Below are 22,064 nucleotides of genomic sequence, written 5' to 3' on the forward strand. Positions count from 1 at the left end.
AGCACCAGACCCAGAAGATGAGTCGAGTGACCTACACAGACACTGCAGCATAGGTATTAATTTATTGAGCAATTATTATGTGCTATTGCAGGGAACATTCCTAGAGATAGCCTACAGTCTCCATTTCCTCATGAAAAAACTTATGAAAATTTCTTGCTGCAGACCTCAAGACTCTCATGGCCAAAAGAGAAAACAAATGGAGGCTGCTATGCATGGCTGTTTGAATTCTTCCTCCTCCCTCCGCACCCAACTTTCTCTTGGTCCAACTTGGCAACCACATCCGCCCTAGGTTGTCTAGACCTTCAGTTCAGCCCACCGCGACAGTAGAGGGACTTTCCCCATATCATCTTAGCGAGGGCTAATCTGACAGCAGAGTTAATAGCCTAGCCCACTCCTTTCCCCATCTTCCAAATCTCTTTCCTTCTTTGTCTTTCTTCTTAATACTTAGCCAACTCTTAGAGATCTGATAGAAGACAAATTGACATCTGCTACCTAACCACGGGTTGTCACTGTGAATAAAATACTAAAACAATATCGCGATAAAAGTTAAGTAGTAAAATTTACTATTTATAAAATATAAACTGTCTTTATTAAAAAAGGAAAAAATATTAAAACATCAGAAAACCCACACTCTCCTGCCGGTGCCTCCTGACACAATTCTCAAGCTATTCCTCACACTTCCGACTCCAAAGGAGAAAGTTTGGTTTTCCCAGACACACAACATTTTTTACCAACTTTGAGCCGAGGTCCCAAAACCTGTGTTTCTAAGACATTCTGTCCCATTTGTTCCTTTTTTGTTTTTATATGTCACATTTCGGTCTTTGTTTCTTTCTTTCTTTCCTTCTTCTTCCTTTTAAACCAGCAGGGAAGCTCACAGAGGAAGGGCTGAGCCAAAGAGAGGTCTGCCCAGTGCACATCGCCCCGATGCCGGTGAACCCCGGAACCGGGGGAGCCTGGCAGGACTGCAAAAGCTGGAGAATGCGGGCGTCGATCCCGCTACCTCTCGCATGCTAAGCGAGCGCTCTACCACTTGAGCTAATTCCCCCTGACGCCTCTGCTTTTCTGCCTATTTTTATCACTTTGAGGCAAATTTCATTCCAGTGCCACTTCGTTTCCCGGTTGCTCCCACCCTCAGGAGACCTCCCTACCACTTCCACTTATTGTTCCTTCAAATAAGTCATCTCTTCTCCGGGATCTATTAATCATTTGACTGTTCCTCCATTAGGGGAGTTGAGATCTGCCGTTGTCTCTTTCCTTCTGGAGTTAGGAGTTTATCTACTGAATTATACACTGAATCTAGCAATGCTTTCTTAGAGAAGTGACTGGACTGGGGAACTCATTTATGGTGATTTAGTTTACCGCGGTCCATACTGTGGTGCCTATTTGAAAAAAGTATCAACAGGACGGAAGCATAATCTGTACATGCACGCATTTCAAAGAATTTTGACAAATAAGTACACGCAGGTAACCATCCCCGCAATTGCGATATAGGACCTTTCCATCCTACCAGTCTCCTAGGTCCGCATAACAAAATACCAGAAGCCGGGGTTGGGAGGGGGGTAGGGGGTGTGGGGCGTAGGGTGGGGGGTGGGGCTCAAAACACACGTTTACGCCCTGGGTCCCGGAGGCCAGACGCCTGAGGTCAAGGTTTCTGCCTGGCCGTGCCCTGTCTCCCGGCTGCCCAGCACAAGCCTTCCTTGAATCTTGCTCTTGGTTTTCCCACGGTTTGTTCACTCAGCCTGTTCACGCTGCTCATTCTTTTCACGGCTGGAGACGACTCCAGGGTGACATCCGCTTGCTCTGGGCCTATCTTGGAACAGGGGGTCTGAACAAGCCGGTGTTGGGGGCAATTCGAGCTGAGTTCGTGTCGTTCAGCATGGTGTGTGAGCTTCTGTGTTGTGAGTCCTAGGGCTTTCACGAATTCTCGATTTGCTCATTTCTCAATTTGTCCTCTTCACTCACCACGAGGGTCACCCAGCCCAGGATGCGGGGCCGTCGGGGGACCTGGGCTACGAAAACCCTCAGCGACTCGAGAAAATAGTCTCCTGTGACAAACAGGAAAGCCCAGGAGTGAAAGGACTTCTCCAACGTTCCACAAGCTAAACAGGGATGGCATGGGACCCCGAGTTGGCTTTGTCAGTGGCAGAACCCGCCGGGTGCGACCCTCTTTCCAGCCGCAGGGATTTGGTGTCCGGAGATGCGCGGGGCTCCGCGGCCCCGGGGCTGAATTCCCGCTGGGGTTCGCGCCTCGCCCGGCGCGCGCAGAACCTGGCAGTGCCAGCGATCGCCCGCCGCCTTCAGCCCTGGGCCTGGAGGCGCCGGGTGGGGAGCTCTCCCGGACGGATCGCGGACCGCTCGGCTCGGCGGGCGGGAAGAACCGGGAACCCAGGTGAGAACAGCGCAGCTGGGGCGCGGAGCGGCCTCCATCCCCGCTGGCCGTCTGCTTCCCAGGCCCTGCTCCTGGCGCGCGGAAAACAGCCGCCCTCGGTGGAAAGCCCGCAGAGGGCTCGGGGCCCCTGACAGCGTCTCTCTCAAGGCCCCCCTACCGATCTGAGAGAGCGGCTGTCCTGGAATTCCCCGGGCACCCCAGGCTGGAGGTCTTCCGTCTTCCTCCCTCCCTCTCACCCTTCCTTCCTGTCCTCCCTTCCCTCCCTCCTTCCTTCCTTTCATTCTGTCCTTCCTTCCCCTTCCTTCTTTCTCAGCGCTCTTATTGCTATTATTACCGAGGTCCAGTTGACATACCCTGCTATGTTGGCTTTCGGTGTACAACACAGTGATTCAACAATTCTATACATCACTCGGCGCTCTTCTTAAGTGTAGTCACCATACAACTTTATGACAATATTATTCACTATATTCCCTATGCTGTGCTTTTTATCTCTGTGACCTATTTATTTTATAACCAGAAGTTTGTGCTTCTTAATCACCTTTGTCTGTTTCATCACCCCACCCCTCTGTCAACCACTAGTTTATTCTCTGTATTTATGAGTCTGTTTTTTGTCTTGTTTTTGTTGTAGTTGTTTGCTTTTTTTAGATTCCACATGTAAGTGAAATCATACGATATTTGTCTTTCTGACTTATTTCACTTAACATAATACGCTCTAGGTCCATCCATGTTGATAGAAATGGTAAGGTCTTTTTTTTTTTTTTTTAATGGCTAATAGTCCATGGCATATATGTAACCACCACATCTTCTTTATCCATTCTTGGATTGATGGACACTTAGTTTGCGGCCATATCTTGGCTATTGTAAATAACGCTGCAATAAACACAGGGGTTCACATATCTTTTCAATTAATGCTTTCATTTCCTTTGGGTCATGGAATTACTGGGTCATACAGTAGCTCTCTTCTTAATATTTTGGGGGGAGTCTCCAGACCGTTGGACCCAGTGCCTGCACAGTTTACATTCCCTCCAGCAGCTCACCAAGGTTCCCTTTTCTCCACATCCTAGTCACCGTGTCTCATGTTTGTTTTGTTTTTCTGACGACTCAAAATATTTGTTTCGATTTTTTTTTTCAGATTCCAAGGGTTTTGACCCGCGGTGGTGGGGGGAGGTGGGGGGGAAATGATCACTGGGTTTAGTCACCAAGCTCAACATTTGGAGGCAAGGAGGGGAAGAGCTTTCCTCTGCGAGATGTTCTTTCATGGGGGAAATTCTCAGGCAAACAGGTGATGCTAAGGAAACGCAGCACAATGCCGGGTTCTCTGGAGATTCTGGAACAGTCGTGGGACCCTGGCGCACGGAAAACTTGCTCATTCCACCCACCGCGTTGGTGCTGAGTTTACGACGCTCATCATGCCGACTGAGCAGTAAAGTCCCGCGGCCCTGCGGTTCGAGGGCGGGAGGGCTCTGCTCGAAGGCGAAGCAACCCCGCGGATTCCCACTGTTTCTCTTTTCGGTCTTTTCCTTCTCCTTTCTGGCGGTCCGCCCTCAGACCAGCCGCAAGGCACAGACAGGATATGAGCTTCCTCCACTCATTTTCTCGCAGCTTCCTTTCCTGTTCCCTTTCCGCCTCTGCCCAAGGCTGGGCCGCCGTCGGCTCCGGGGAGGAGGAGGAGGCGGCGGCGGAGGGCGCGGGGGGCTCGGCTGTCCCCGCGGGAAGCACGTCGGCCGGCTGTGGGAGGACCAGCCGGGGTGTTTGCGCGCGGGGACGGTGCCCCGACATCCCCAAGCCCGGGCGCGGGTCCGCCAGCCGGTGAAAAGAGAATTGGAGAGAGTGAGAGTCAAGTCCGAAAGCCACGAAAAGCAGCAGGACGCCAGCAACACGGTCCGGGCCGGGAGGCGGCGCACCTGCCATCACAGCAGGTGATGTGAGCTCCTTCATTTATTCCGTAGTTCGTACACCGCCACCCTGCCACGCGGTCCTGGGTCCTGTCGTCGCACAGCCGCGCTGCTCTGCACCGCTGCGGGCTCCAGCCCCATCCATTGTCCAAGACCCCAGACGCTTCCAGAAAGGAATCGCTGCGGGCTCCAGCCCCATCCATTGTCCAAGACCCCAGACGCTTCCAGAAAGGAATCGCAGCGAATTCCTGCGCGGGAGAAACGGCCGGCCCAAGGCTCCTCTTTGGAGCGGAGGGCGTCCCCCTCGTCCCACCTCCAGATCCGCGGCGCTCCCTGCGGGTCTGCCCCTCAGTCTAAAGGCCGTGAGCCTGAACTTAAAAGCGGAGTCTTCTGTGTTCGAGGTGTCCATGGACTACCTTGTTTCAAGAAGAAATGCGGACCAAAGACTGCAGTGGGACGTGTTTGTCTAAAGTGACTTGCAAATAGAAGTATGGGCGTGCTTTTCCGAATTAGGTAAAAATGGGGGAAGAGATAAAATTCTGCCTCTAAGGGAAAACGGGTGGAGGACCCAGTGGGAATTGTGCGAGAAAGCACGTGTAGGGGAGCAGGTGGAGAGCAAGGAGAGGTGGTTTCGACTTCCGCCAGGTACCCCGTGGGAGTGAGCTCTGGAAGCAAAGTAGAAAGGTGGGAAGAAAATGGGCCAGCGGAAGGATGAAGGGAAGGGGGATGAGGCTGTCTTTTAAATACGGGGCTCACGAAAACCCAAGGTCACGAAACACCTCAGCAGACGACATTTGAACTTTCCTTGTGTGATACTGTATTTTAACTGAAATTTCGGGTTTAGAACGAACCAGGGGTCATAACTCCTTCCAAGCTCCAAGGTGAATTCGAAGAAAAAAACTTTCTTTCGAAGTGATTGGAATAATATTGATAGGAGAGGTAGTACAGCAGCTGGCCGGTTAGCTCAGTTGGTTAGAGCGTGGTGCTAATAACGCCAAGGTCGCGGGTTCGATCCCCGTACGGGCCAAGTAACGTTCTTTTAGGCCCTCTTCGTAAAAATGCTGTGTCTAAAAATCCGGAAAAGATTCAGGAAGTAGAATAATGCATGCTCGTTAATCTTGACAGGGTGTAGAGAGATCAGCCATGGTTTTGTGCCTCCAAAGTCTTGTCCTGGGAGATTCAAAGTCTTGTCCCGGGCTATGTGGAAAACAGGAACGGTGGTCTTCTTACATTTCCCGCGATCTCCAGAGATTCCTCAACCATGACTAGCTCCTTAGGTGAATTTTTCTAGTTATGCACCTGCTTACTTGCAGGGAAGGCTGTTCTTGGCCTGAGTGGGGCCAGCAAAGCCTTTCAGGGCAACTCGGGCCCCAGCTTCACCCCATTTTTCACTCTTATTTCCTCTTTTTTTTTTCACCTTTGACTGCAGCGTTGCTGGACTTAAAAAGAGATGTTTCATACAGATCGCCCAAACTTTCACTGCTTTCTGCCTGGCCAGCTACTTGTTAGACCCAAAACCATTTTTCAGGAGGCATCTCGTCCCTGATGCCTCTCCCACTCTTCTGAGGTTGCCTTGTGTTCCTTCCAAAATTCCCAGAGATCTAGAAAAACATCTGTTTCGTGGCATTTACCAAGTTGCAAATGTCTGTGGCTCAGCCATCTTCCCCATGAGATTGTAAGAGCCTTGGTGGCAGGGTGCTTATTGCCTGGTGCTAAGTACTTTAAAAAGACTGCATTAGTGATAGAAGAACAAAAGAAATGTGCACAGGCCGGAAGGAAAGAGCATGACTGGTTCTTCAAATGGACCTTATAGGCCTGTGGGATCATGATGTCTGAACACGGTGCACCGAGGTCCACTGAACAGTATACTATAGTACATGGCGTTTGGTCCCATTTCTCTGAATGTATCCCTGAGACTCATTCGGAAAGGCTCGACATGTCCCCAGGATCAAGGTGGTGGTACCAGGATCAGAACAGGGCATCTCCTCTAGATCCAAAGTCAGGGAAAATCTAGAAGGTTGAATTAGGCTGAGGCTGGGAGATGGGAGAGAGGAATCTGTGTCAGAACTCAAGAGGACATGCAAGATCCCTTTTGGTTCCACCTCTTGCAGCCTCCCTGACATTGACAGGTAAATAACTCTTTCTAAACTATCAGTTTCAATCTTCCGCACTTTGACCACTCTTGATTCCTTAGTTTTGATATCTTGCTTTCCTCTCAACTCTTTGGCCCTCTGTCAGTCAGTTAGGCAGTTACTGAGGCTCTCAAGGGAGGCCCGGAGGCCAGCAAGGAAGAGGCCACGGCCGGCTGTAGGGAAGGTCAGGGGCCCATCCTGGCAGCGTCCCTGATAAGCTGGATCCCACCAGGCAGGCCCAAGATGGCGGCACCACAACGGGAAACCCTGTTAAGGCTGGGTTAGTTAGGAAGATAAAGTGCAAAACTCTGGATAAATATTCCATCCTATAATGGACAGCTGTCAACAAGATAGAAACCTAACCCCCAGCACACCCAGTTCTCTCCCTCTCTCCCTCTCCCCCTCCTTCTCTCTCCCACCTCTGCCCCCCGCCCATATCACTAGTGTGTACTTTTCACTTTAATAAACTTTCATTCTTGTGTTGTTTATCCGATGTGCTGTGTGTCTGTCCTTGAATTCCTTCTTCTGACAGGACCAAGAACCTTTGGCAACTCCTTCAGGTTTGGCAACTCCTTCAAGTCTGGCTGGGTCGAGGCCCCAAGGCCCAGGGTCCTGGCAACATATCGATCTTGTGATTTTGCTTTATAAAGTCAAGTAGATCCACTGGTGAAAGGTGTTCAGTTCTTCAATATGTATGTTGATTTGTTCTCTACTGGATCGATCAAACAATGAGAAGTACTGAGTCTGCAATGATAATTGTGGACTTTTCTATTTTTCTTTTCAGCTTTATTAGCTTTTGTTTATGAGTTTTGAAGCTCTGTGGCCAGGGGAATAGAGTGTGGGGGTGGGTAGGGGGAGAGGTGGGGGGTGCTGGTAGGGCCTGGTCCCACAACCCTGAGATCGGACGCCTGAGCCAAAGTCAGACCCTTGACTCTTGTCGAGCCACCCAGGTGCTCCACCTCACCACCCTTTAACCTTCTGCGCTAACCTCTTTATGTTATGTGTGTCATACATGTAGCTATGATGAGAAAACCATTAGACGATGTTGTAATTTCACTTTCAATCATCAGCCATACTTTAAAGAGCTCAAGAGAGAATAACAGTGGTTCCTTTTACCCAGATAATTCCTATCTCTGCTCTTGTTTATTCATTCTTAGTATCTAAGTTCCCTTCTGGCATCATTTTTCTCACAGTTCGACTCTTTTCTAGCACTACTGCTAGCAACAGATTCTCTGTTTTACCTTCAAATGAGGATGTATTTCTTTCCCCTTTACATTTGAAGGATAGTTTGGCTCCACTTAGCCTTCTGGGGTTAATGTGTCTTTTCTTTCGGCATTTAATAAATGAGATGTCATTTCTTTATGACCCTATGGTTGTTTTGAAACTTTCAAGGATTTTTTTCCCTATTGTTTCCAGGAGTGTAACTGTGATATGTGTGGGTGTGGATTTGTTCAGGGATATCCTGCTTGAGGTTTGCTGAATTTCTTGTATCTGATTTATGTCTTTTGCCAAATTTGGGAATTTTTTGGCCATTAAGAATTCAATTATTTTTCTTTTTTCAAGAAGCTCTTTCTCCTCTTCTGGGTCTCCAAAGATGTAAATAGAATTTGTTATTTTCCTATTTGTCCCTGAGGCTCTGTCCATCTTTTGAAAAACTCTTTTCCCTCTATCGTTTAGATTGGGTTGTTACTACTCTATCTACATATTCACTGAACTTTTCTCAGTCCTCTCCTGCTACTGGCACGCTCTAGTGCTTCTGTTCATAATTTTGGCTAATACACTTTACAGTTCTGAAATTTCAATTTGGATTTACATCTTTGGATGATTTGCTAAGATTTTCTAACAATTCACTTCAAAGAATTCTCGCCCTGAATTCTTGGAGCATTTACTCATCACACCTTTGAAGTGTTTGCCAGATGATTCCAGTACCTGTGCCATCCCAGAATTGGTACCTGCCGATTCCCTCCTTCCAGTGATTTAGGACTTTCTTGGTTCTTCATATACCGAATAGCTTCGGACTATAGGACATTTATATGTTGCAAGATTTCGTGTCTCACTCAAATTTTATGGCGAATGCTGCCCATTTTGTTTTTGTAGGCACTTTGCCTTGTGTTCACGTTCCCAGTACAAAGCAGCCTTCTAAATGTTGTGGTTTCAAGGTCCTTTCCATTTTCAAAGCCTTTACGATACTATTTGGAGATTTCCGGAGTGTGTGCAGCCCTGCGGCCAGTGTGGACTCGGGCAGTGGGCTCCTGCTGCAGTTCTCGAAGTCTGCAATGTATTGTTTAGGGTCAGAGGCCCTTGCTCAAGCTCAAGAGTGCCTTCAAGAGCTCATAAATAACTTTACGTGTTTGCTTTCCATGTGTCTTCCCCAGTATTGTCTGGTCACCCTGGGGGCTCACCGTCTCAGTCTGCTGACAAGAAGATTGGCTGCTTCCTTCCTGACTCTGCCCAGCATTTCTCAGGACTGAGCCACATAGAAGGCCAAGCTGCAGGGGAAATGGAGAAAGAGAGCAACTGGCTACATCCCTCGGGACCACAGCTCCTCTGAAGAAACAGAAAGTAAATGATAAATTGATAGATCTGTTTACCCAGTGCAGTAGGGAGTGCAAAGGCCTGTCTTTGAACTTGCCCAGAGGTCATATGGGAAACAAGCATCCAAATGACTGTGTTCAAGATGTCTAATATTTTCTCAATTCGTTCAATAAGCTGGAAGATGCAGGGTTGTGAGCCGGAGATTGTGGTGGAAATGGTAAAATCTGGAGAATGTGGGCATCAATCCCACTACCTCTCAAATGCTAAGTGAACACTCTACCACCTGAGCTAATTCCCTTGTCTTCTCTGGTTTCTTCTCCAGGTTTTCACCTTCCCTGTCTCCACTTCATTGTTCACTATTCTGAGCAACCTGAAATATGGGAACCGTCAAAACCATTAATATGAAAAGAGGGTGTATCTTCTCCAACATGACTGGGGCCAGAGAGCAATGGGTACTATTTCTCTGCCAGAGTAAGGAGGAGAAAGCAGCCATAGGAAAACTCTAGCATCCCCCAAATCGCATGGTTTAGACTGCCCAGACCAGAAGAGGACACGGGGGAGGGAGGACTCTCACAGGTGTCACAGCTTGCTCAGGATGGTTATCTGCTTTTTTAAAGAAAAAAAACAAGAACACAACCACCAAAGGTCGATCGTGACTCATTCCTTTCAGCTGGAGCTTCCCAGAATAGAAAGAGGAGGTGATTTCACCCCAAGACAAAAGAAGCCACCTGTTTCCACCTGGGGACCTCATACTTGTTAGGCAAGCATGATAACCACTACACTACGGAAACTTGCCTCCTGAAAAAATCCGAGATCAGTGTTCAGTTCTTGCTAAGGCATGTCATGAAGCAGTGCCATATGCACAGCATGGGAGAGAGCTGAAAAAAAAAAATTACAAACAAAACAAAACCCCCAAGCAAAACACATCCCCAAAACCAAACAGGCAGACCTACAGGAAATAAGAGGAGAAATCATATCAGAATGAAAAAATAAAAAATGGACTTGGAGGGGTGCAGATGAGGAGTGAACATAGGGTGTATGTAGGATTTCTTGTGTTAAGAAATATACTTGTTCAGTTGCAGCGGGGCATGTGTGTAATAGACACGGAGAGTTTGTTAAGGAGAGGGGGGTTGTGGAGGCTTAAAAACCTTTTAAAAATTCCAAGCAGGTGGTTTACACAATCGAAGTCACATTTTAGGAAAGGTTTTTAATTTGGAATGCCAAAGAGGCTGGAAATGAGGAAACTTGAGTTGAAGAGAAAGGAAAGAAGTTATAGAGCTATGGAAGGGCAGGGGTTTATCCTGTTGTGAGATTATCAGTAGCAGGAGTCTGTATGGTCAGTGCCTGTTTGCCGCATGGCATAGAATACATTCTCCACGAACACCACGGAATGGATGAAGGGATAGATGAATGAGAAGATAGAGAAAGATTCTGGAGAGGTATGTGGGGAGGATTTACAGTATTTGTCAAGACACTGGATGTAGAGATCTGAGGGAGAAGGAGTCAAAGGCACTTAGAAGTCTTGAGCCAGGAGGGCAGATACAGAAGAGATCTTGAAATCATGTCTGATGTATGGAAGAATAAATCCACTCATTTAAAAGTATCTGTTACATAAATGAATGAGGGAGTCCTGGCAGATAGGTTAGGAATCTCCTTAAAGAACTACCCAAAGATCTTACTTCTATTCTCTTTTCATGTCTTTTCTCTAAGAATTCCCCTAGTTCCACAACCTTTTTTTCCCCTGACAGTCTGGGTCTGTGTGATCCCCTCCGGACCCATGCTACTCAGAGACCTCAGACCAACAAATTCTCTCTGGCATCCTGTCTCTCTCAGTGACCCTCACCAGCCTTCTTTGCGTCCTCAGGCTGAGTGACCCCATAAATCTCAATTACAAAGTCACGGAGAGGCATTCCTCTCACCAGGGTCTCTCTGTCCAGAAAACAGGAGTAGGACATCTACCTTTACTGCTAGCCAAAAATTGTGAATCTTGAGTTGGAAATGCCCAGCATGGCCCAGTGCTGATGACGGTCACTCTCTCTACAGCTCTTTTCAGGTTTTCCTTCTTTTTCTGTAGCTCTGACAGAATTGGTCAAAGACTAAGCCTGAGCGCCTTGTGTGTGAAATAAGAATCAGAAATGTATAAATTGTCATTTAAAAAAAAAGGTCCAATATTTCTTGGAGTTGAGTTCAGAAGAGAAGATCTGGGGACCACAGGTGCCTATGAAGAAGGTCCTAACTGGAGAAAACAGGTGTCCTTCCCACCAGCTCTGAGTGCAAAGAAGGCACTTTAACATTTGACCCAATTCCCATGCTTTAACCCTCTTCTTGACTTATGGTCATTCTAAGCACATGCCCTAACTAGTTGTATGGGTCTAACTAACCTGGTACCATTGGGTTATTTCACTGCCATCAAAGAGGACCCTGACTAAGGGTAGATCATCTCAAACATGACTTCAGCACAAGTGAAAAACTAGGAATCCTATTGGGGATTGTGGGGGCAAAGGGCGACCTACAGTATGTCACCATGGGAATGATCCAGCACTGAAAGAATTTCACTATCTTGAATGACAGAAGGCAAACGAAAGGTTACAAGTGAGTGGGGGACCAAGTTGAATGATAGGGCTCTCCCAGAAGTTGTGTCTTACTATAAAAACAGGGTTGTGATTGTTACCTGATTTAGAAATATGGAGGAGAATGTGGGAAAGCATCTCTGGGCTTCCCACCTACACCACCATCCCCTCCCAATGTGGCCCAGGTCACTGGAGAGGGCTTAATCCGTCTCCTAACTTCCAGAGAAAGAGAAGACTGGCATAGGGACACACTAGGATCCTGGGACAAGGATAAGATAGGGGGAAGGAGGAGGAAGAATTTTTAAGAGAACATTGAAACTGGCTTTTACTCAGCACTTAATTTTAAAGAAATTTAAAAATGGCCAGGAAAGAACAACAACAAAAAAGTTGATGTTCTGGGCGTCAGAAATCCCTTCTCACTCTAATTATCTGTCAGAAATAGTGAGATTTTGTATCAGGAATGAAGGGGAAAGGCTTTTTCTCCACCACAAAAGAAAACCTTAACATTACTTTTCTTCCTGTCTTGCCTGAGCTCAAGAGAGAAAAATGCAGGTGCATATGCCTTTCAAACTGTGGAATGAAATCAAGAAGGAAGGAGAAAGTATCTTCATGGTGAGGGCTCTCCTCTTCCCAGGAAGTGGAAGGAGCCACCTCCACACTCCTGACCTCTCAACTGGCTAATGATCACCCCACACTAAACATTATCACTAGTGCATTATGCATTTTCCTATTTGCTTCTTGTCCATTTCCCTTACACCTCCCAACTAGGATGGAGTTCCAGGAGGCAGGCAATTTTTGCCTTGTTTTCACTCTGTGATTACTGCACCCAGAACCCTCCATTAATAAGATATGTAATCAAGAAATATGTGTTGAATGATTAAGAGAATAAATGATTTTACACTTCTTTCACCCCTTAACTGGTTGAGTGACCTTCAGAGCAGGAAGTGGGGAGAGAAATTTCCCTTGCTTCTTCCATAAAACAGAGAGGAAGACCGCAAATACAGCATAGCTTGTAGTTTCTGATGCAATCTAAATTACTTCGCCTTCATTTTCCTGAAACTACTGGGAAGCCCAAAGAAGTACAAAACTGATTTAACTATCCTCTGCAAATACTGCGTCAGTCTTCAAAAATCCTTATCAGGCAATATTCGACAACTTTACTTTCTGTTCCTGTTTTCTAACCATAATAACCAGCCTGTGAAGAAAAACAATCCAGCCTGCCCTCTCTGAGGCTCGAACTCAGGACCTTCAGATTATGAGACTGACGCGCTGCCTACTGCGCTAAGAGGGCAGCTTGGCATGGCTCCTCCCATTTAAAGTGAAATATCAAGTATTATTTTCCCATCACCGCTGCTTTATTAGTTTCCAGCATAAAGGAATACAATCAATGCTACTTGAAAATTACTCCATAAAATCCAATGGTGCATCCAAAGGATTTCACACACAAGACCAGTGAAATCCAAGCCTTTCTGGGATTCACGCAAGGATAGGTCCGTCGGGGCTGCGGGACTGGGGGCAGGTATGCCTGTCTTTTGCTGCTCTGGTGTTCTAACGATGTGGTTTTTCTGCCCTCAGAGATCTCAGGTGATCTTACATCTTCAGCGGTCTCCTTTGTTGAAAGTAAACATAGGAGGCGCTTAGGTAACATTAGTTCACTGATTGGTTGACTGAATGAATGAATAAGCGAATAAATAACCCTCACACTTGCCTACAGCCCAAACTTCTCTTAGTCTGTTTTATCTCCACTTACATCTACGTGACTAGAGACATTCTCCCTACAAAACAAAGAAGCTGAACTTAATAGAAATCTCGCTGTTCGCTTTGCTTTGTCAGGTACCATTAGTTATACTGAGAGATTCACGGAGATTATCTCATAGGGTCCAATTGGATTTTGGCAACAAAACTATCAAAATCTGCACTTCCCAGATATAATGGAGATTCAGATAGGTTAAGTATTGCTCCTAAGTGGCAAAACCTGACCCGAGAAGCAGATTTTTAGGTTCCAATATGTAAGCTCTTTCTCTGCTCCAACTCAAGACGTCTCTGTTCTCCACAGTGGTTCATTCATTGATCTACAAATATCTAACTTTCTGCTTCCTGTATGCTGGCCTTTTGGGCTTAGACTTTCAAGTCAATACCGACTCATTGCCTCCTTCAAATCCCACCAGTGACTTAATAATTACTGAACATTGTTCTTGTGCGATTATTTTGAATCTAGGACCTCTTTTCCACTCCTTTAGTGCATGTTCGCTGGAGAGCTGTTCTTTGCCAGGCACTGTGCTAGGCTCAGGGGATTCAGAAGGAATCTGATGAGTTCCAGACCTCAAGAGATGGAAGGGTGAGTACGGACAAGAAAGGATCCATTCCCAGGTTCACTGCTTTGTCTTCCTGACATCTACAGATAAATAACTCATTCTAAAATATCAGTTTTAATAACATCACTCTCTTTTGCACACTGCCATTCTTGATTTTTTAGTTTCGATATGATCTTGCTTTTCCCGCAGTTTTTGGCCATTTTTTCTTACCTACATCATAATTTTGTTCTATAAGGTCAATCGGTGGATGGTGGTGGTTAGTTCTTCAATATATTTAACTTGTTTTCTATTAAATTTATCAATTGATAGGTTTTTTTTTTTTAGGATTTTATTTATTTATTTGAGAGAAGAGCGTGAAGTGGGGGAGAGACAGAGAGAGAGGGAGAAGCCGATCCCCATTGAGCAGGGAGCCAGAAGTGGGGTTGGATCCCAGGACCCTGGGATCATGACCTGAGCCGAAGGCAGACACTTAACTGACTGAGCCACCCAGGTGCCCCAATAGAGAGACTGTTAACATCTGCAACTATAATTGTGGATTTTCTTACTTTATCTTATTTTTTTTTTTAGGTTTATCAATTTTGTTTCAGTTTTGGAGATCTATGGCCAGATGTATGGGCATTTAAAACAGTTTCATCTATTTGGTAACATACACCAAATAATTGTATAACATCTCTCTTTCAATGCGGAAAATTGCTTTGCTTTGAAATATACTTTGTCTGATACATGTTTGTATCAGAATTTTTTTCGCTTTGGGTTTAATTTCCCCCATTCTTTTACTTATACTCTATCTAAGCCATTTTGTTTGAGGTGAGATTCCTATAGTCAGCACATATTTGGGCCATGTTTTATTTTTAATATGGTCTGACTATGTCCAGTATGTAGCTGATGTGTTTATACTAGTTACATGTAACATTATCATGGGTATGTTTGTATATAAATCTATTATTTTTACTTTGTTTATGGTCTGTTCCCTCTGTTTTTCATTCTTCTATTTCTGTCTTCCTACTTCCTTTTCGCTTTTTAAAAACATATTTACTATTCTATATATATTTTTTACTATATCTCTGTATAGCTATTTAGCAATTAGTCTAGGTTACTAATAGTGACTGGTATGTGTATTACCATATACATACTTAACATTTTACAGTCTATTTTAGAATGAGTGTTATACCATTTAAGTCAAATATAGAAACTTTATCACTGTTTATCACCTTTATTTTAACCCCTTTGTGTTGTGTATATAGTATATTTATATGATGTGTTATAATTTTTGCTGTCAGTCATCAAGAGCTTACTTAAAAAATAGTAAAAAACTTGAAAGAACCCCGGAGAATAGTCGATTGTATCTACCCAGATATTTCCTATTCAGCTATTGTTCTCTCGTTTCTGATGTTCCAAATTTCCTTTCAATTCTCTTCAGTCTAAAATCTTTTTTTTAAAGCTGTTCTGCTACCAATGAATTTTCTCAGTGTGCTTTCAAGTGAGAATGTATTTATTTCACCTTTATGTCTGAAGGATATTTTTGCTACCGATAAAATTTCAGAATGAGTTATTTTTCTTTCAGCGTTTAAAAAATATTCTTCCATTCCTTTCTAGCTCTGGTGGTTTCTGATAAATTCACAAACATGCAACATCTTTTCATTTTCCTCTGGCAGCTTTCAATTTCTTTTCCTTTAATTTTTAGCGATTTGCTTGTGATGTGCCCAGACGCGATTTTTCTTTGGATTTATCCTTCTTGAGCTTTACTGAACTTCTTGAATCTGATTTATGTGTTTTGCACTTTCTCGGACTGGGTTGAATTTAGGGCCAAGTTGCAGGGGAACACAGGGAGAAAAACAGCAAGAGGGTATGCCTCATCCTTTCGGGATCGCGTCTCCGCCGAGGAAACATGTCTTACAAACCAGCCGTCTACATGAGTACGTTTGGTAGGGCCGTCACTAGCCCTGGCTGGACCATGCCCAGACGTCAAACTTCAAAGAAACGGCCAAAACACTACTGTGTGTTAAATGCCCGCCACTTGCTCATTTTCTTGAGGGCGCTAGAAGGTTTGAAGTTTCCTCCCGGAGTGCCTCGGGCGGACAAAAAGCTGGAGAATGTGGGCATCGATCCCACCACCTCTCGCATGCTAAGCGAGCGCTCTACCACCTGAGCTAATTCCCCTACCACGTTTTCTGTGTCTTCCAATTTTCCTTCCAGGAGTCGATGCACGAGTCTCCGCTTCGTTACTCACTGTTTCTGGTGCCGAGAACACAGGGCATGCAAGGCCATTAACGCAGAACAGGATTGAGCGCAGAGCGCATCTTCTCCAGACGGCCCCGGGCCGGGGCGGCACGGGTTCCTCTGCGGGAGGAAAAGGGAAGAAAGTCGCCAATACAAAGACCTGGTGCCGCCGAAACTGCCCCTTGCGCGTTTTCCCGGAGAGGAGCGCGCGCTTTCCCGCAGGGCGGCCATGGGGTTGCCCGGCGCTCCCGGGGTGGGGACCGCCGGCTCCGCGCAGTTACGGCATCCGGGAGCAGGCGGTGGAGACCATGCTGGGTTGCGAGCAGGCGGTGGAGACCGTGGTGGGCTGTGGCGGCAAAAGAAACCGAGTGTTTCCGCCCGGTTTCGAACCGGGGACCTCTCGCGTGTTAGGCGAGCGTGATAACCACTACACTACGGAAACCGCTTGCTAAGGGTGCTGTTTCGTACTTCTGAGATCCGCGCTCGCCGCGGGAAAAGTGGGTCGAGCCGCAGTCACAGCAGGACCCACGAAGGGCTCCCGAAGAAGCACGCCAGGAAGCACGGGGACATCCGGGCTCAGGAACCAAGGCTGAACCGTGCGGGACGGAGACGAGGAGGGAACCCCGGGGGAAGCGAGCCCGCGCGGTAGTAGGAATTGTTCGGGGTGGGGGTGAGGGGGGCGATGCCTGTTGAATTATTTGAATTAAAAACGAACGGCCTCGGAGCCTGCGGGCAAGCTGGAGCGGGACCGAGGAGCGCGCGCACTAGGCGGGGAGTGGCCGCGGCGCGCCAGCGCACTCTGTGCCCACTTCCGCGCCCTCCTGTCCCCCGCCTGCCCCGCGGTCTCCACCACCCGATGGCAACCGCGGGGCCTTACCCCGGGACTGCAAGTTTAAATCTGGAAAATAACGGACCTTGGATCTTTCTTTTTTTCTTTCTTGCTTTCTTTTTTTTTTTTTTTTTCTTCCGTGAGCGTACACGGGACGGGGGAGGCAGTGACTTCGCTCCCACCAAAAGTGATGGGCTGTAGGAGGTGGAGGAAGGCGGGGAGGAGCCTAGGGGACGCTGCAGGTATAGGACTGGGATCCCGGGGAGAGAGAAGGCGCTCCCAGCCGCGCCGGGAGGGGCATTTTTGTCTTGGGCTCTGAGCGCCCTCAGTTCCAGGGGATCAGCGGGGACACCCGTTCCCGGTTCTCCGAACCGAGGGGAGCCGGTTTCAGTGGTGGCAGGAAGGGCTCTCGGCTCCTGGAGATTGAGATTTATGAGAAGGTTGAGCCTGGGAAATAAGAGGGGAAAGCGTGACACCTGGAGACGTGAGATCCAGGTGGAAATGCGTGGACCTGAGGCACGGAGAGATTACATGACATCCGAGAGCAAGGGAACCGAAGTCTCTGGCACCTACCAGGGTTCCGAGAAAACCCCTCGCAGGCAGTTACAGGTGGTCGTCACCCTGCGCCGCCGCCTGGGCCCATTGCTGTGGTAAGCCCACTTTTTAATGACAAACAGAACAAATTCTTCCGGGTGGCGTACTACATGATAAAACAGAACCCATGAGGACCCTTTCCAAGGTCATACCTGTGTCCCAAGACAGATTTTTCGCTAGGGACCCACTGACCACTGAGCTGCAGATTGACCCAATCACACTGTAAATGCCCAGCAGGAAATGCTGTCAGGTAATGCCCTCCCCAACTGACAGATCTAGTGAGAGTCTGAGCCTAAGCCTTAGAGACACAGAGAGCCCAACACGAGGCTCTAGCAAGGGCTTCTGGGAACAGAGGGGATCTTCAGAGACCCAAGACTGCTTTACGACTATGATGTCCAGCCTGGAGGACTGAGGAAAAGAAAAATCTCCTATTTGGTTGTGTTGAGGAGCTGTCTTCCTGCTGTGCACGGAGGCCCCTGCCCTAGTGGCGGGCCTTTCAAGTCTTCCCTCTGCTCTTGCTCCAGACTGGACACAGCCGTACTCTTTTTCATCACTGAGGCCATTACTTCAATGTTACTGCCACAGAGAGCTGTTCCTGGACCTCTCTGGAGGAATCAGTGCCCTCCCTATCTCTCTCTTCATCATCTTTATAAAATTCTGTCTTGGGAAGGATATTAAATTATTGTTTTATTTTCTATATTTCCTCTAGGGGATAAGCTTCTGGACAGGTTGCCAGCCTCCATCCTCTCAGGGTCTAGAGTTAGGGTGCTCTTCTCAGTTACTGCCTGTTCAGACCTTAGTGACACAGAGGGGACAAGCTTTCCTCTGGGTTGTGTTCTTCCAGAGGGTAAATGCAAGGAGAAACATTTCTTAAACTAAGGCAACATGGCAGCTGTGAGGCCCTCTGGTTTTCTGGAATGGACAAGGTAAATGGGCACAGCTGGAAAGAAGAAAGATTACTTCACCCGTGACGTTTTTGGATACTTGTTTCTGCTTCGCAATCATACGGGACACCCTTTGGAGCTCTTACTGATTCAGTGAGAAGGCAATTGCAATGATTCACTCATACAAAGTAGAAGTAATCGGCTTTTCTTAGTGGCCTGCGTGATCAGATAGTGTTAAGGACTCTGGTTATGACTGTAGCACATTGGTGGGAATCTGATTATGGTAGTCTGGAATCTTCTGCTTTTACTCCCTCTGCCCTGAAACCGAATCTGAGGCTTTGACTGGAAGCTAGGTTTTGTTGCATGCAGAAGAAATATATAGAGAAAATTTCTGTGCTCCTTTCTGGTCACTGGCTGTCAAATCAGACAAGAAAGGGAAAGAAAACCCGAGTTTTCTCAATTTATTGCTCTCTTTTCCTTTACACCTCCACTCAAGGCAGTGCTCACAGCCTTTTTCTTTTCTTTTCTTAAAGATTTATTTATTTGAGAGAGAGGGCATGAGTAGGAGGGGCAGAGGGAGAGGGAGAGAAAATCTCAAGCAGGTTCCATGTTGAGCTGGAAGCCTGATACGGACATGGGGCTCCATCTAGAGACCATAAGATCAAAACCATAAGATCACAACCTGAGCCTAAACCAAGAGTCAGTCACTTAACCAACTGCCCCTCCCAGGCACCCCCATAATTACATTTTAAGGATGAGAGGTCATTCAGTTGCTATACCAAAATGAATTTGCAAAGTCTCAGAAAAATGAGAGAACAGGTTTTGAAGGTAAATTAAGAGTGACTTACTTTTTTCAGAGTCTGAATGGGATAAAATTCCAGGAGTGAAGCTGTTGGACAGGCCAGGCTTCTTCATGAATGGCTTTGGTGCCAGAATAAAGTATTTGGACGGTCTCTTTAGCTAAGTTTTCTGGTAAATTAATTTAGTCTGGACTGTAACTGAATTTGCATCTTAGCACGCCTCCAACAGGGGTGGAACTAAGAGCTGAGTGCAAAGTGGAGGGAGGAGTGTCAAATCATATCATAGTGGTCTGGGCAGAGAATCCACACACTCTGTTGGAGTTAGACACCTTCATTCACTCCACATATCCTACTGCATACTCCTAGACTCTGGAGCGTGGGGGGTCAGCATGCCCCCTGGGATTCAGGGATAGCTGCTAGGTGGCACTGGCCCATGGCCCTTGGGTGAGAAACCCTTTCAAAATCTGACCTCATATTGAATTACATGGAGAGGTATGAGGAGCCACTGCTCCTAGTGGAGAAATGACATTCCCTAAGGCAGGGTGGCACAAAGGAAGAGGAACTGGGGCTCGGTTTTGAAGTTGGAGGCACCAACTCTGTCCAGCAGGGTTTTGGGTGGAACTTACCTCTTCTGGTCTGAAGATCCCAGTGTGGGGGTTTCAAAGCGAGTTTATTTTCTGTGTAGAAAACATCAATCGACTTACCTGTTTCAAGAACAAAATGAATCCAATCAACAGAGACGTTAAGAAAACATACACTCCCACAGTCCCTTTTACAAATAGCAGGTTTGGGACTGCAGTCCGAAGCTGAGGCATATTAAAGAGAAGGTGATAAAGTCTTCTAGGCTTCTAAATGCATTTGAAGGGGGAGGTAGAGTCCCTCTAGAACATGGATTATTATTCACCATTCAGGGAAATGCTTGAGAGATCTGATGATAGTGTTAGTTTTCTTAAAGTTTGATTGGTTACAGCGCACTGCTAATATCCATGACCTTGCTAGTGATCGGGTACTGGAGATAGCCATGACTGTGTTAGGAATTTCCAAAGCAGACTGAAGCCTAAATACAATGGGAGGTCTGGTACCAATGAGACTGCAAGTAGAAAGGCAGTGCCTGAGCAAATTCCTAAATACTTTTCTTCTTCAGGGGACATGCCAGTGCTATTAATGGTGGTTGTCACTGGCAGGGCAGTGCTGTTGGTGGCGTCTGAGTTTTGACTCCAGTGTCTCCTCTTCCAAACTTTAAAAGTCTAAGTTTGGGCTCCATTATCCTACCAAGTCATAGCAGAGCCAGGATGGAAGGAGCCGCGGACCCTAGACCCTTCTTTCCTATTTCCTGACACTCAAGTTCTCTGGGCCTCCTCCCATGCTCTTCCAGCGTCCATTTCAAACTAGGATAGGAAAATTCGTCCTTTTGCTGGCCAGGATCTGTTCTGGGCCCTTCTGTCACCGGCCCCACTCCTGGGTGCCTCTGTGGCCCCGGAGGGGACGAGTGCTCGAGGCGGGAGCCACCGGGACCTGCCGCGGGCGCCGCGTGGAGTGGCTGTTCTGCGAACACCTGCGAGGGGAGCCCCGTTGCACTTTGGGCCGCCACCCGCTCCCAGCCGAGCCCAGCCCGGTACCCTGGTCCTTTGGTACTCACGAGATCTAGGTGGTCCTGTCGCCTTGTGAAGGGCTCATAGCCTCCCAGCTGCTACTTCCTCCGGGAGGTTTTTCCTTCCTATCTGTGATTCCCGCGCGTTCTGCCGTCATCCTACAGCAGCTTCTCTGCTCTGTCGGTTATGGGACGGCGGCAGATTGTGTTGGCCTGGGCTTGGACAGCTGAACCCCGGAGGAAATGAAGCGGGATTCTCAAGAGAGCAGTAACAAAGAGGCAAGCGTTCCTGAACGGGAGACTTTCTCATGCAAAATGCGCTGATACAGAAGATAGTCAATTTGAGCCAAATTCTTGTTTTATTCCTTTGGGCGTCTTTCCCAACCTCCCCCCTCCTCTGCCCTCAGTCCTCCTCCAGGGTGTGGAGGTATAATGCAACTTTTATGAGGCCCTCCTCATAATGAAACGGCTTCAGAGGGATTATTTGATCTGATACACGACGGTTATAAATAACAGAGCATACCACCCCTATTTCCTCCCAAAACAAGGGGCGATCCCGAGCCAGCCAGGAGTCGAACCTGGAATCTTCTGATCCGTAGTCAGACGCGTTATCCATTGCGCCACTGGCCCTACCGGCAGTGGTGTTTTCTAAAACGTCATTAATTAGTCTTTACGAGGCACGGCGGAAGCCCAAGTGCACCCGGCCCCCATCCGGTTTTTCTGCTCTCCAGCTTCCCAGCTGAGAGAATGTAAAGATCTGTGGTCGGTCTTGAAGACTCATTAGTTCATTATCCTGCCAACCTCAGGTCATAGACCTCAGTAGAGAAGCACCTGCCAAGCCCCAGATGATGGCGTTTTTACAGCTTAGCTGTTGGAGAACTGGTGGAAGCCGGGAATCAGGGACCAGCGTGAACAGACAGAGTAAGGAAACACTCTTGCAGACCTAATGGGACTGATTCTTACCCAGTCTGGGTTTTCTTTCCTGTGTTCCTAGGCGCAGAGCACACCCAGCACCTGGGGCCTGTGCCGTGAACTGCTCTTTGCTCAGCGGTCTTCCTCATTGAACTGTATATGCCTTGAGGGCAGCATCCTCAATGTCTACAGGAACTGATTTTCCACTAAAAGTCTGCGTGCATGCATGAAGAATTGAGACAAGTGCCTCTGAACTTCAGGACAAAGGCCTAGCTTGTGGGGTAGGTAGACATCCCACGTCTGTGATTCTGTGCTATTCTAAGAGCAGCGGAGGACTGTCCAGCAGGGGAGTCTTGTTTCCTGAATACGGCTTGGAGGCTCACAGTTTCTGTGCTCAG

General features: G+C 47.3%; 6 non-coding genes across 6 annotated transcripts; 1 reads left to right on the forward strand and 5 right to left on the reverse strand.

Annotated features, from left to right (window-relative positions):
* Nucleotides 1-972: 972 nt before the first annotated feature.
* Nucleotides 973-1,045, reverse strand: TRNAA-AGC. Its single transcript has one exon. It is a non-coding gene; the product is annotated as a tRNA-Ala (tRNA).
* Nucleotides 1,046-5,237: 4,192 nt separating this feature from the next.
* TRNAI-AAU lies at nucleotides 5,238-5,311 on the forward strand. Its single transcript has one exon. It is a non-coding gene; the product is annotated as a tRNA-Ile (tRNA).
* A 7,428-nt stretch (nucleotides 5,312-12,739) lies between these two features.
* TRNAM-CAU lies at nucleotides 12,740-12,812 on the reverse strand. Its single transcript has one exon. It is a non-coding gene; the product is annotated as a tRNA-Met (tRNA).
* A 3,111-nt stretch (nucleotides 12,813-15,923) lies between these two features.
* TRNAA-AGC lies at nucleotides 15,924-15,996 on the reverse strand. Its single transcript has one exon. It is a non-coding gene; the product is annotated as a tRNA-Ala (tRNA).
* A 429-nt stretch (nucleotides 15,997-16,425) lies between these two features.
* TRNAV-AAC lies at nucleotides 16,426-16,498 on the reverse strand. Its single transcript has one exon. It is a non-coding gene; the product is annotated as a tRNA-Val (tRNA).
* Nucleotides 16,499-21,311: 4,813 nt separating this feature from the next.
* Nucleotides 21,312-21,384, reverse strand: TRNAR-ACG. Its single transcript has one exon. It is a non-coding gene; the product is annotated as a tRNA-Arg (tRNA).
* Between the last annotated feature and the right edge of the window lie 680 nt (nucleotides 21,385-22,064).

The sequence above is a fragment of the Lontra canadensis genome, unplaced genomic scaffold (genome assembly GCF_010015895.1).
Source record: "Lontra canadensis isolate GAN:19392208 unplaced genomic scaffold, GSC_riverotter_1.0 scaffold21, whole genome shotgun sequence".
NCBI classification, from domain to species: Eukaryota; Metazoa; Chordata; class Mammalia; order Carnivora; family Mustelidae; genus Lontra; species Lontra canadensis.